This window comes from Podarcis melisellensis, assembly GCF_964234715.1.
Source record: "Podarcis melisellensis genome assembly, chromosome: 3".
In the NCBI taxonomy this organism is placed as follows: Eukaryota; Metazoa; Chordata; class Lepidosauria; order Squamata; family Lacertidae; genus Podarcis; species Podarcis melisellensis.
Window position 1 is genome coordinate 59,328,924 of NC_138530.1, and position 10,929 is coordinate 59,339,852.

The following is a 10,929-nucleotide window of genomic DNA, read 5'->3' on the forward strand; positions in this document are numbered from 1 at the left end:
CTCAGCATTACCCCACATTAACTCTAATCATTGCACCTGTTAAAGGTTTCTTCCTGAGGCAACTAGTTCTGGCCTTTGGGTGCTTCCTGCAGGAGTTCTCCACTTGGTAAGCATTATTTATAACCACTAGTTTACAGATATTTGGTTGTATCATTAAAATCTGGACATCATTTTTTAGATTTTATGAGAAAGGTTTTCTAGCTTACATCTCAATCCTTATTAATTAGGGGGTTTTTTTTCGTTTCAATCTAGGGGTTGTTTTATCTTTAGCTCTTTGTTCTGTTTTTAATTTGCTTTTGTCCTGAGTGTATATTGTTTTATATTTCTAGTTTTTGCTTAACAAGAGCTCTTATAAACAATTTTATAATTACTTTCATATTTACTTACTATGAGACGTTGATAATGCATTGTACATGACTAGTTCATTTCCCATTTATTTCTCATATCTATTGTGTCCCTCACAATTGCTATTATTCTAAAATCAATTGGGCCTCAAATGAATATTTCTTCATGCACTTAGAGTCGTTTTCCTCCTGATATCATATGGAGGTCACCAACCTGGGGTCCATAGGCACTATGGCACCTCTGAAGGCCCCTGGGTGGGTGCCCCAAACTGTAAGCTTTCATTTTCTTAAAAAGCAAGTCTCCAGCCCTCCTAGAAAGAAAGTTATGAGGCAAAAAAAAAAAAAAAATGCACTCTGAGTGATCTCTGTGAAATGAGATTGGTGCAGCTACCTTGCATATTTTTCTTGGTACCAAGGAATTCTCCCTGTTGTTATTAGATAGCAAAAACATTGATGTTTGTGTGTGAGAGAGTGATCTCCATAGTCAGGACCAGCAGGACATAGGTGATTTCCTATGGAAAGCCTAGGGCTCTTAGTTGTTTTTGTCTCTCTGTGATTTTGTGTTATGGTATGCGCCCTGTGGCAGCCATTTTGTGTTGTGTCACGCCCTTTCCATGGCAGCCATTTTGTGACCGGCACCCCTAGCATTCCCTCAGAATTCAAAATGTGCCCACTAGTGCCCACTAGTCCAAAAACGTTGATGACGCCTGTCATTGTAAAGAAACAGCAAAACTGTAATTAAGAAGTAAAGGTGAGGTTGCATTTCCACATGTGCAAAGTCTTCAGGTCGAATTTGATGTGATGCTCCTTGCATGTTAAGGTGCAGGTTTTGAAAGGTGCAGTTAGCACCAGCTGAAGATGGCAGTGGCTGAAGGGCAGCAGGAGCACTGTCAGCTGTGTAAGGGAAATTTAACCCTTTCTTCCCCTGCCGAAGTGCTGAAGGAAATCCCTCATCTAGAAGGTGGTTTTGCATTGAGAGGAAAAACCCCACTGGTGTCAATGGGGGGATTTGCCCCCAAGGTAAACACCAGCTGCATGTTTCTGGTACTGTAGCCACTGAGAGAATGCAATGTACATGCAACTTATGAAAGAGGCTTTCTGAAAGCATTCCTAGGAGGACAAAGGTCCTTTCATAAACCCTATACACATGACTTTCAGACACTGAACAGGAGAGCAAACCCCAAGAACATTCCCACCTTTCCAGACTCATAAACTGAAGCAAATTATGCCAAGGTCAGACTGGAGAAGATTTAAGCAAGACTTCCTAAGGATGGGATGAAGATATAATAAAATATTATATTCCAATGTTAAAGCCAGAAAAAAAAAAAGATGTCTCTGCATTTTACCCATCCTAGTAGCGCTTCTTTGCTGGCAATATTGTCAGAAAGTTTCTTTCATAAACAAAGCAAGAGTTTTCCCTGATCTCACTGTGGCAGAGTCGTCCCTTCTGGACACACTGTGACGAGCACAGCAGAATAAAGCCTACAAGGGAACACTTGGCTGTACAGAGAACAGCTTGATTTTATGCTCTGTCCACTGCCTTGAAGATTTCTATACAGAAAGGTGGTCTGCACACTAACAAATGAAAATTAAGCTCAAGAGCAATTTCCGAAATGCTCTGTTCCAAGAGGCATGGCAACAAGAAAAAGCAACCATGTGCTTCCTGAGCTTTCCATATCAGCCAGATTTCTAGGAAATCTTATCTCCTCATGTGAAAGGACAGAGTGAAATGGCTGCAAGATGTACCTAACGCCAACCCTTTTCTTCCTTGGTTAGAGAATTCCATCCATGTTTTTGTCTGTCTGTTGTTATTTCCTCACTTACTGTCTGTCACAAACACAGCAGAAAATAACAGAGATGGCAGAAGAAAGTCACTCTTACTTGTTTTTGTTGTTTAGTCGTTTAGTCGTGTCCGACTCTTTGTGACCCCATGGACCAGAGCACGTCAGGCACTTCTGTCTTCCACTGCCTCCCGCAGTTTCCTCAAACTCATGCTGGTAGCTTCGAGAACACTATCCAACCCTCTCGTCCTCTGTCGTCCCCTTCTCCTTGTGCCCTCCATCTTTCCCAACATTAGGGTCTTTTCCAGGGAGTCTTCTCTTCTCATGAGGTGGCCAAAGTATTGGAGCCTCAGCTTCATGATCTGTCCTTCCAGTGAGCACTCAGGGCTGATTTCCTTAAGAATGGATAGGTTTGATCTTCTTGCAGTCCATGGGACTCTCAAGAGTCTCCTCCAGCACCATAATTCAAAAGCATCAATTCTTCGGCGATCAGCCTTCTTTATGGTCCAGCTCTCACTTCCATACATCACTACTGGAAAAACCATAGCTTTAACTATACGGACCTTTGTTGGCAAGGTGATGTCTCTACTTTTTAAGATGCTGTCTAGGTGCTTTTTAAGATGTACTCTTACTTAGGGTGCTCTGAATGGGATTCACTTAAGGCAGCCTTCTACAACTCGGCCCTTTCTAGGCATCTTTGGACTACACCTCCCATCAACCGCCATTCTGTAGTATACAGCCTGCAGTGGGGGATTGTGGGAGTTGTAGTTCTGCGACATCAGCAGGGCACCAAGTTGGAGAAGGCTGATGTAAAGTGTTGGGGGGGGGGAAGGGCCATAGCATCTGCCTTGCACTCAGAAGGTCCCAGGCTCAATCTCTAAGTAGGCCTGGGATACAACCCTACCTTAACCCCTGACAGCTGCTGCCAGTCAGTGTAGACAATACTGAATTAGAATGGACCAACAGAAGGGAACTTCCTTGGTTTCTGTGTTCCTGTGAAAGACAAAACCAAGTAAGGAGTAAAAATGGGGATCACATGAAATAAGGATGTGCCTCATTGCAGGGCAGGGATGATATATACATAACATCTTTCCCCTTCGGACTAGTATTCAATTCTTAATTATTTCTCTTACTGCCTCTTCATCTCAGCCTAGTATTTCCTCACTTTTGCTTCTCTCCAATTTTCCATACTGTGACATGCTGGCAGGAGGAATAGACTGTGGTGACAATTTAACATTTGACTGTGCTGTCAGTATTTGATATTTCACACCTGATATTTGTTATTTGATGTGCAATAATATTTGATGTCTAATTCCTCATATTTGAGTTTTACTGCTTGATTTGACAGCCAGGGTCGAGCATTTAATATTTTCTAAGATCTGTTTGAAATTCATTGGTAGCTTTTCCATCATGTGGGTTCATTCCTATATCTAGTATTGCACAGCCATCAAGATCCCAAATCTCTCCTCTTCGAAACTGGGGCAGGCTCATGCATTTTAATGGCTCAATTCCTGTGTACGCGCGTCAACAGAGAATCTGACATTGGTTTTGAAAAGGAGTCATTTTAAAAAGGAGGTTATTCCTGGCTAAATAGAAAACTACATAGCTTTCCATTTTGTCAGCATCGTGTGCTTCAGGGTTTCTTTCTCTTTTTTACATTTATCTTAATGGTTTCAAGAGCACTAGAGGGATATCTGTGGATAAAAGGAGCTATAGAAGTACCCATTTTCATTTTGTTACAGTCCTGCATTCAGCCAAAGGACTTCTTTTTCCAGGTATTATGAATCTCCTTGCATAGCTTAACTCTGAAGTATATAAACCCACTGTAACCTTAAGCACTCGCTCTCTCAGGTGGGCAACACATGCCTGGCAACTTGTGATGCACAGAGGTCTTTTTATAGCCCACAAACTGCCTAAGAAATTCCCTTGTCTTTTTTTGTTAGATCAAAGAATGTGGGTTGAGAATGTGGGTTCTCTGGCACCAAGGAGTACTAAAATCACCCCAAAATTTTGTTGTTTTATCTCCCCATGATTTCTCAGTCAATTCCATGTTTTTGATCCTGATTTACAGTGTTGTCCTACACCCAAAGGTGCTCTCCACTTCTGCAAAGTTTGCTTACCTTGCCCCTTATTGCTTTTCTAGCTTGTTTCACCACTTTGATGCCAGATTTGCAGGCACTGCCCTGATCGGAACCATTTGCATTGCACTACTTATTGACTAAGCACTGATGTGCCTATGATATATATACATTTCTTTATCTGGTAGGCTGTTTCATGTGCCCATGAGTGACGCCTCATCAGCCCCAACTAGCACAGCTGATGGGAGCTGCGATCCAAAGCATATGGAAAGCATTACATAGTGGGAGGCTGGTTTGAAGCTATTATTTTGTGTGTTCGTTTTGAATCTTCATTTCTGTAGCAAAGCAGGAAGGACGTCACTGATTTCTTATGGGGTGTGTAAAGAGGTACCAGGCATTCTGGTTTGGACATTGTGGCATGATTGATACTATGTGACATGACCTCGTTGTTTGTAAGGTGGTGGTGGGGTTTTAAATAAGAATTAGAAGAGACCAAAATATTCTGACCCAAGAAAAGGATGGTGTCTCTCTTATAAAGTGAAACTGAGTAGGTGATAGCAAGAGCCACGGAAGAATATTCTAGAATGGCTGAGAGCAGTTATTAATATCCCTGTTGCTAGACAATTTTATTTGAGAGTGTGTGGGCTGCTGCTTTCACATCTCTCAACCCATTTCACTGTTTCTCTTCAGTGTATTCCATTATGTACGTGACATTCTAATTTCCAGTCGCTTAATGTTCATTGAACTGGTAAGACACAGTTACATTCTGTAAGAAAACAAGAAGAGGATAATGATATAGTACGGTGATTTTGGGAAAAGGAAGAAATCCCGTTCTACTCAGTAGTATTGTTAGGAAGCATGGACATAATTCAGCTCTACTAAGCACTTTTGGGATTATGCTGTTGTAGTATTTCTTTATTTCAGGATTTACATCCTACCCTACAAAAACTTTATTAAGGCCATTTATACAACATAATAAAAAGAATATTTTAATAAAATATAGGTTAAAAATAGCTTACAAAAACAGCAATGTTGCTGGACTACAGTTCTTAGCATCCTTAATCATTGGCCATGCTAGGCAGGGCTATATTTTTATTATTTTTTTAAATGGTGGGAGAGGTAGAATTAAAGTGCTTTAACAAACAACAAAAACAGAGAAAAGAAATCCTGTTTGCAATCCTATGCAATAAAACGTAGGTTAGTTGATTATCACAGGATAATTAAGCATGCAATTAATTTGCACTGATTTAACTTGGAAAATCTTAAAGCATGTAATTGTGACTAAATGCTGCTACCTGCTTTTCATGTATACTCCAAGAAAGAAAAATGCCTCTTAACCAGGTGGGGTACTAGGTGCTTATATCAGGGATGTAACATCTGTGGCTTTCCAGATGTTGTTGGATCCTAATGGACTGGGGCAAAAAATATATAAATAAATAAATAGTGGAAGCCAGTGCAGATGACAGAGGCCTGGCATAATACAATTGTATTGGCTGGTCCTAGTTAACATCCATGCTGCCCAGCTCAAAAGTTTGGACCATGTAAGGCAGCCCTACATGTACCTGATTGCAGTAAGCCTGATTGCAGATTGCTAAAGAAGTTTTTAACCACTGTTCAAAATAAATAAATAAATCCTGACAGGTCTCCTCACTCTTTCTACATCCACAAAGCTGCTAATAGAAAGGACTCGTGACTCATGTTCACTCATCAAAGGGCCTGGGACAATGGCATGGAGAGCAAGGCCTCTGTGGGAGGACTATATAAGAGAAAATGGTCCTCAAGGTAACTGGGTCTTGGACTATTTAGGGCTTTAAAGGCCAAGACCAGTACTTTCTGCTGAGCTCAGAAACCAATAGACAGTGAAACTGACACAGAAACAGAGTTATGTGTTCTGAGCAATGAGAACCAAAATTTGCCCTCTGCATTTTGAACCCATGCAAGTTTCTGGTCTGTTTTTGAAAGGCAGTCCCTTATAGCACAAGCATAGATCTTTGGGTAGACCATGTGTTCATAACAGAACTAGTTCCAACCCCCACCAGTAAGGAAGATTACATGATTGCAGCTCTCAACAAAGCCCATGTTGTGTTCATGCCCAGGGTTAAAGGAAGGAGTGAGAAATGCACGGTGGAATGGTGCCCTGACGCAGAAACATTATCATCTTGTTGAGATTCAGTAATGTCAGAAGATAAGCGCTTATGTGAGAATGACCGTGTAGCCTTCTCTCCTTTTCTCTCTCTGTCTTCTGCTTATGGGGAAAGATGTACAACGAAGGACGCTGAGCCAGACATGCTGTCAAAGTCAGATCAGAGAGCTGCCTTGAGAAGCACCAACCTCAGGGCAGCTGGAAATGGTGGGTCTTGTTGAAAAGAGCTGCCGTCCGGTGTCACTGCTGCTGTCAGCTGGCTGACTTCAGACTCTCTGCCCAAGGCTCTTAGCACTGTCACTCTGTGACAAGATTCCCATTCTCATTCTTAGAGACTGACTATCATCAGGTTTGCTTCTAGGCACTGGCTGCGGAGAGTACAGAGGGGACCCTCGGTAACACTAATATAATGTGAAAACTCTCCGGGATAAGAGAGAGATGAAGAAGAGAAACAAGTCAGCCTCTCTTTTTTCTTCTGCTCAGATATTTCTTACACTCCTTGCATACAAAACCAGAATTCACAGATTGTGTCTGATTCTGTTTATGCACAAGTAAGAAGGGTGCTAATTTCCAGGGATCCAGGGGCGACTGTTGCAATACTTCTCCTGACATGGTGAAAGTGAGTATAACATAAGATGGCAAATGCATATATTATGGTTCAGAGTTTATGATGGCTCAGGAAGCTACACTGTGTCAGTCAGAGGCGTCATCTTCTCAAGAAGATTGAGGGCAACCAGGGTTGTAATATCCTGATGTCACACACATGACGTTGTGAGGAGACGGGGGCAGAGCCAAATGCCTTCTGAACATTGAGGGGGCCTGCCCCCCCAAAAATTGGGGTGAAAGTGCCTCAGCCCCCCAGGAGCTGGCACCTATGGTGCCAGTGAACATGTGTAATTTGCTGATATGATCTGCTGAGGTCCAGTATAATCTCAAAAACCTTCACCCACACCAGATGTAGCTATTCAAGGTGTATATTTATATACAGACATTTGAAATTGTTACTTGCAGTGATCTACACACAAAAAAACTGGCTAACATGAAAACCATGTGTGGATGATTGCAAAAAATGGTCACACCAACATGCTGAAATGGCCCTAAACTGTTCTTGGTTGAGTTAGCTGGCTTGAACTAACTCAGAACATGGTATCCCTTAATTTTCAGAATCTATATTTGGGCAATACCTTTATTAGGCCAACCAAAATGTTACAAACAAGTGTGCAAGCTTTTGAGTTCTCTAGAATGCTACTTCAGGCAAGATAGTGGGGTAGGGTGGGGAGAGAGAGTTGATGGAGCCCTGGAGTCTGCATCTAATCCCAGTCTTAATGATGAAATTTGGGAGAAGGTAGCAGACATGCCATTTTTCTTATGGGCCACCGTGTGTGTGTGTGTGTGTGTTACTTAATTTAGGCTGATTTCCCCACCCACCCTCTTAGAATTTGCAGTCCCAACTGCGCTACTGATTATTCAGAGTTAGTTTGGTGCCATACAGAAGAACCTGAGGTTTGAGATGCTCCTCATTACCACTTTTTCCCACTTCATGGTGCTAGACTATATGTTTTGCGCATGTGGCATATTAATAGACCAGGAGCTGTTGTAGTGAGAACAAAGAAGATAAAACTCTCTGTCAGTGTTATATACGAAAGCAACGACTCTTCTCACAACTATGCATCTTATTTTAAACAAGTGAGGCTTTCAACCCAGCATTATATCGGAATGTGGGCTATGGTTGCCAGCTGGCCACAGCAAACTGGCATGGCTGGGTTTTTGTGCCATTAACAATACACAGATTGGTCAACAGAGAACACCTTTATTTATGTTATTTGTATGCTCAAATACAATATCAGCCCAAAGCAACTTAGTTAAACACACAATAAAATGTGATACTTTTCAGAGCACGAGCAAAGCAATCCTATCCTTGTTATGTTTGCTGGATATGGTAGGTGTTAAGTTGTGGGTGAACATATCAGACGACACAGCGATTCTTCAAACAGCTCTTGTTTATTCAAAGGTCAGAACAGGACTGAACTGAGGAGCTCAGTCAGCCTGCTTATATAGAGCTCCAGAACAACGTAACTGTTGCAACTTTCTAAAACTATCCAATCACTGAACGTCACTTTTGATCCTTCATTTGCATAACTATCTACAGTAACCCCCTGCTGGCCCAGGGTGAGAACTTCAGTGCATAACAGTAGGAGTGTTCAAAGATTTCCTTAGCTTAGCAGAACACAGTACTTACACTAGAAAAAATAGCCATCTTTGGAGTGAAGTGTGGATAACACCCATATCTATTTCTCTGTTCCATCTGAATCAGGAGGGATGGCTGTGGTGGAAGACAGGTGTTTGGAAGCAGTGATGGGCTGGATGTGGGCCAACAAATCAAAACTGAATCCTGAAAGGACAGAGCTGTTAAAGTTGTTCCAAGTTCTTGATAGCAGGAGGTGGGGAGCTGGCCTGTTCTGGATAGGGTTGCATTCCCCTGAAATAAGATTTGTTGCTGGGGCTACTTCTGGTTCCAGGAGTGCCTATCTCCAGCTCTGACTGGTTTGATAGCTCTGGCCCCTTTTGGTAATTGTCAAATGAATCAGTAAACTGTTGCCTCCTGAACTTTCAGGCAGCACTTAGTGCTGGCCTGTGCCAGCTTCCTCTTGTGGTTTGTCCTTGTGGGTGGGGAAATTCTGTTGGGATGACAGAAGCCATTCCAGGATTTAGGACTACAGCCTACAATATGACTGTACCAAATGGATTCTGCTTCAAAGCAGAAAACTGCTTTTCAAGCAGAAAATGCATAAGGAGTGTTCAGAGCATGAGCTTCTCATTGATTACATGCACACAGCATGGGAAGTGCCTGCCATTAGGGACTTCATGACAGTGGCGTAGCGTGGGTTGTCAGCACCCGGGGCAAGGCAAGTAATTTGCGCCCCCTAACCCGTGGATTTGCACCCCCTAACCCTAACCCCCAGATGTTGCGCCCGGTGCGGCCGGCCCCCCCTGCACCCCCACGCTACACCACTGCTTCATGATACATGTAGGCATGACAAAGGAAGCATGCATGTGCTCATCACATATGTGAGGGGTGTGCGTGCATGTATGAGAGATTGATTGATTGATTGATTGATTGATTGATTATATTTCTATGCCACTTCTCATTCAAATGAATCCCATAGTAGCTTACAAGCAATAAATAATAACAACATGATAAAACAATAGAACATCACAAATGCAGCATAAATCATACAGAATAATTAACAAATCATCAGTGCGACAATTACAATCTATAAAACACTGTTAACAAAGGAAAACACTAGCATGTGACATTGTTTTATATGCAATTAGCCTGATGCAAAATATCAGACTGGCAGAGTCACCCACAGCCTGCAAAAACAGAACTATCTTGTGGGTTGTTTGGAAAGTCCCACATACTGGGTGGTTTTATTTTACTTGTCAGTTTAGTTGCACACACATATTTTAAAGCGTGAACTGGGGCACAGGTGGCGTGTCTTGTTGACATGTTACATTTATCTTGCTCTCTGGAGCATATGAGAAAATATTAAGCCTTTTGATAGTGTCTACTGCGTTGCCTTGAATATAATATAAAATGGAGGCTGCCATTTTTATACATGTCATTCATTTAATCCTTCTGAGAGTGCAGGTGGCCAATGGGCGGCAGCAGGAGGAACTATTAGTAAGGCTATATAATAGCATGGGGTGTAATAAAAAACTTTTAATGGCCCCAAATACAAACCAACCACATTGCTCAAGACTCACAAGTAGTTGAGTTACGAATGAATGATCCTGGTCTAATCAAATAAGCATCTATTAAAACTTTATAGCACCACACAACATCATGTAACCCATTTATGCCAGATGGGCTATATTTAGACCAACATCAGCTGGTATTGCAGAGAACAAAATGCGCTCTGTACTTTTAGTTTTATTAGATATATTTATCTGATTTGGTAAGATTCCTCTCTAAAGTGCCTTGCCTTTCTGCCTTTCGGGGTATGTCTTTCCAACCATTATTATGGACTGAGCTTTATGCAATATGAAACTAAGTTATATAATGGAGTGTGAAACACTTATTTTTCCATAGCACTACCACAGATGGTGTTTTCTTAAGGACTTGCTTTAAATCACAGCTATGGAAAAAAAGCACTTTACTGCTTTAGAGCTCATTGGATCTGATCAAGAACTAGATATATACAGTCATGAATTAAGAGTCCATGCTTGACCTTGTCAATGTGGTTGTGAAGCTACTCAGAATGTTTTCCTTTTGGTAAGCATATGGATCTCTTGGTGGAGCCTCCACGAGATGGTGAGATGAATGAAGCAAGTGAGTGTGGAAAGGGACACTGATCTAGTGACTGATTTTCAAAGCATCTGGAATGGAAGTGGTCTCAGATTCAGTGGCAAGTGTACTGGGCTGCTTGAATAGAAAGAAAACATGACTTCGCCCAACATTTCATATCCAACAGGCATCTTCAGGACAAATGTGAAAAATAAAGAAACTGGGAGGAGACAAATATCTTTGCCCCAGAAGCAGGCAGTTGAATTTGTAATACTGTAAAAGGGCCCAACCTGAA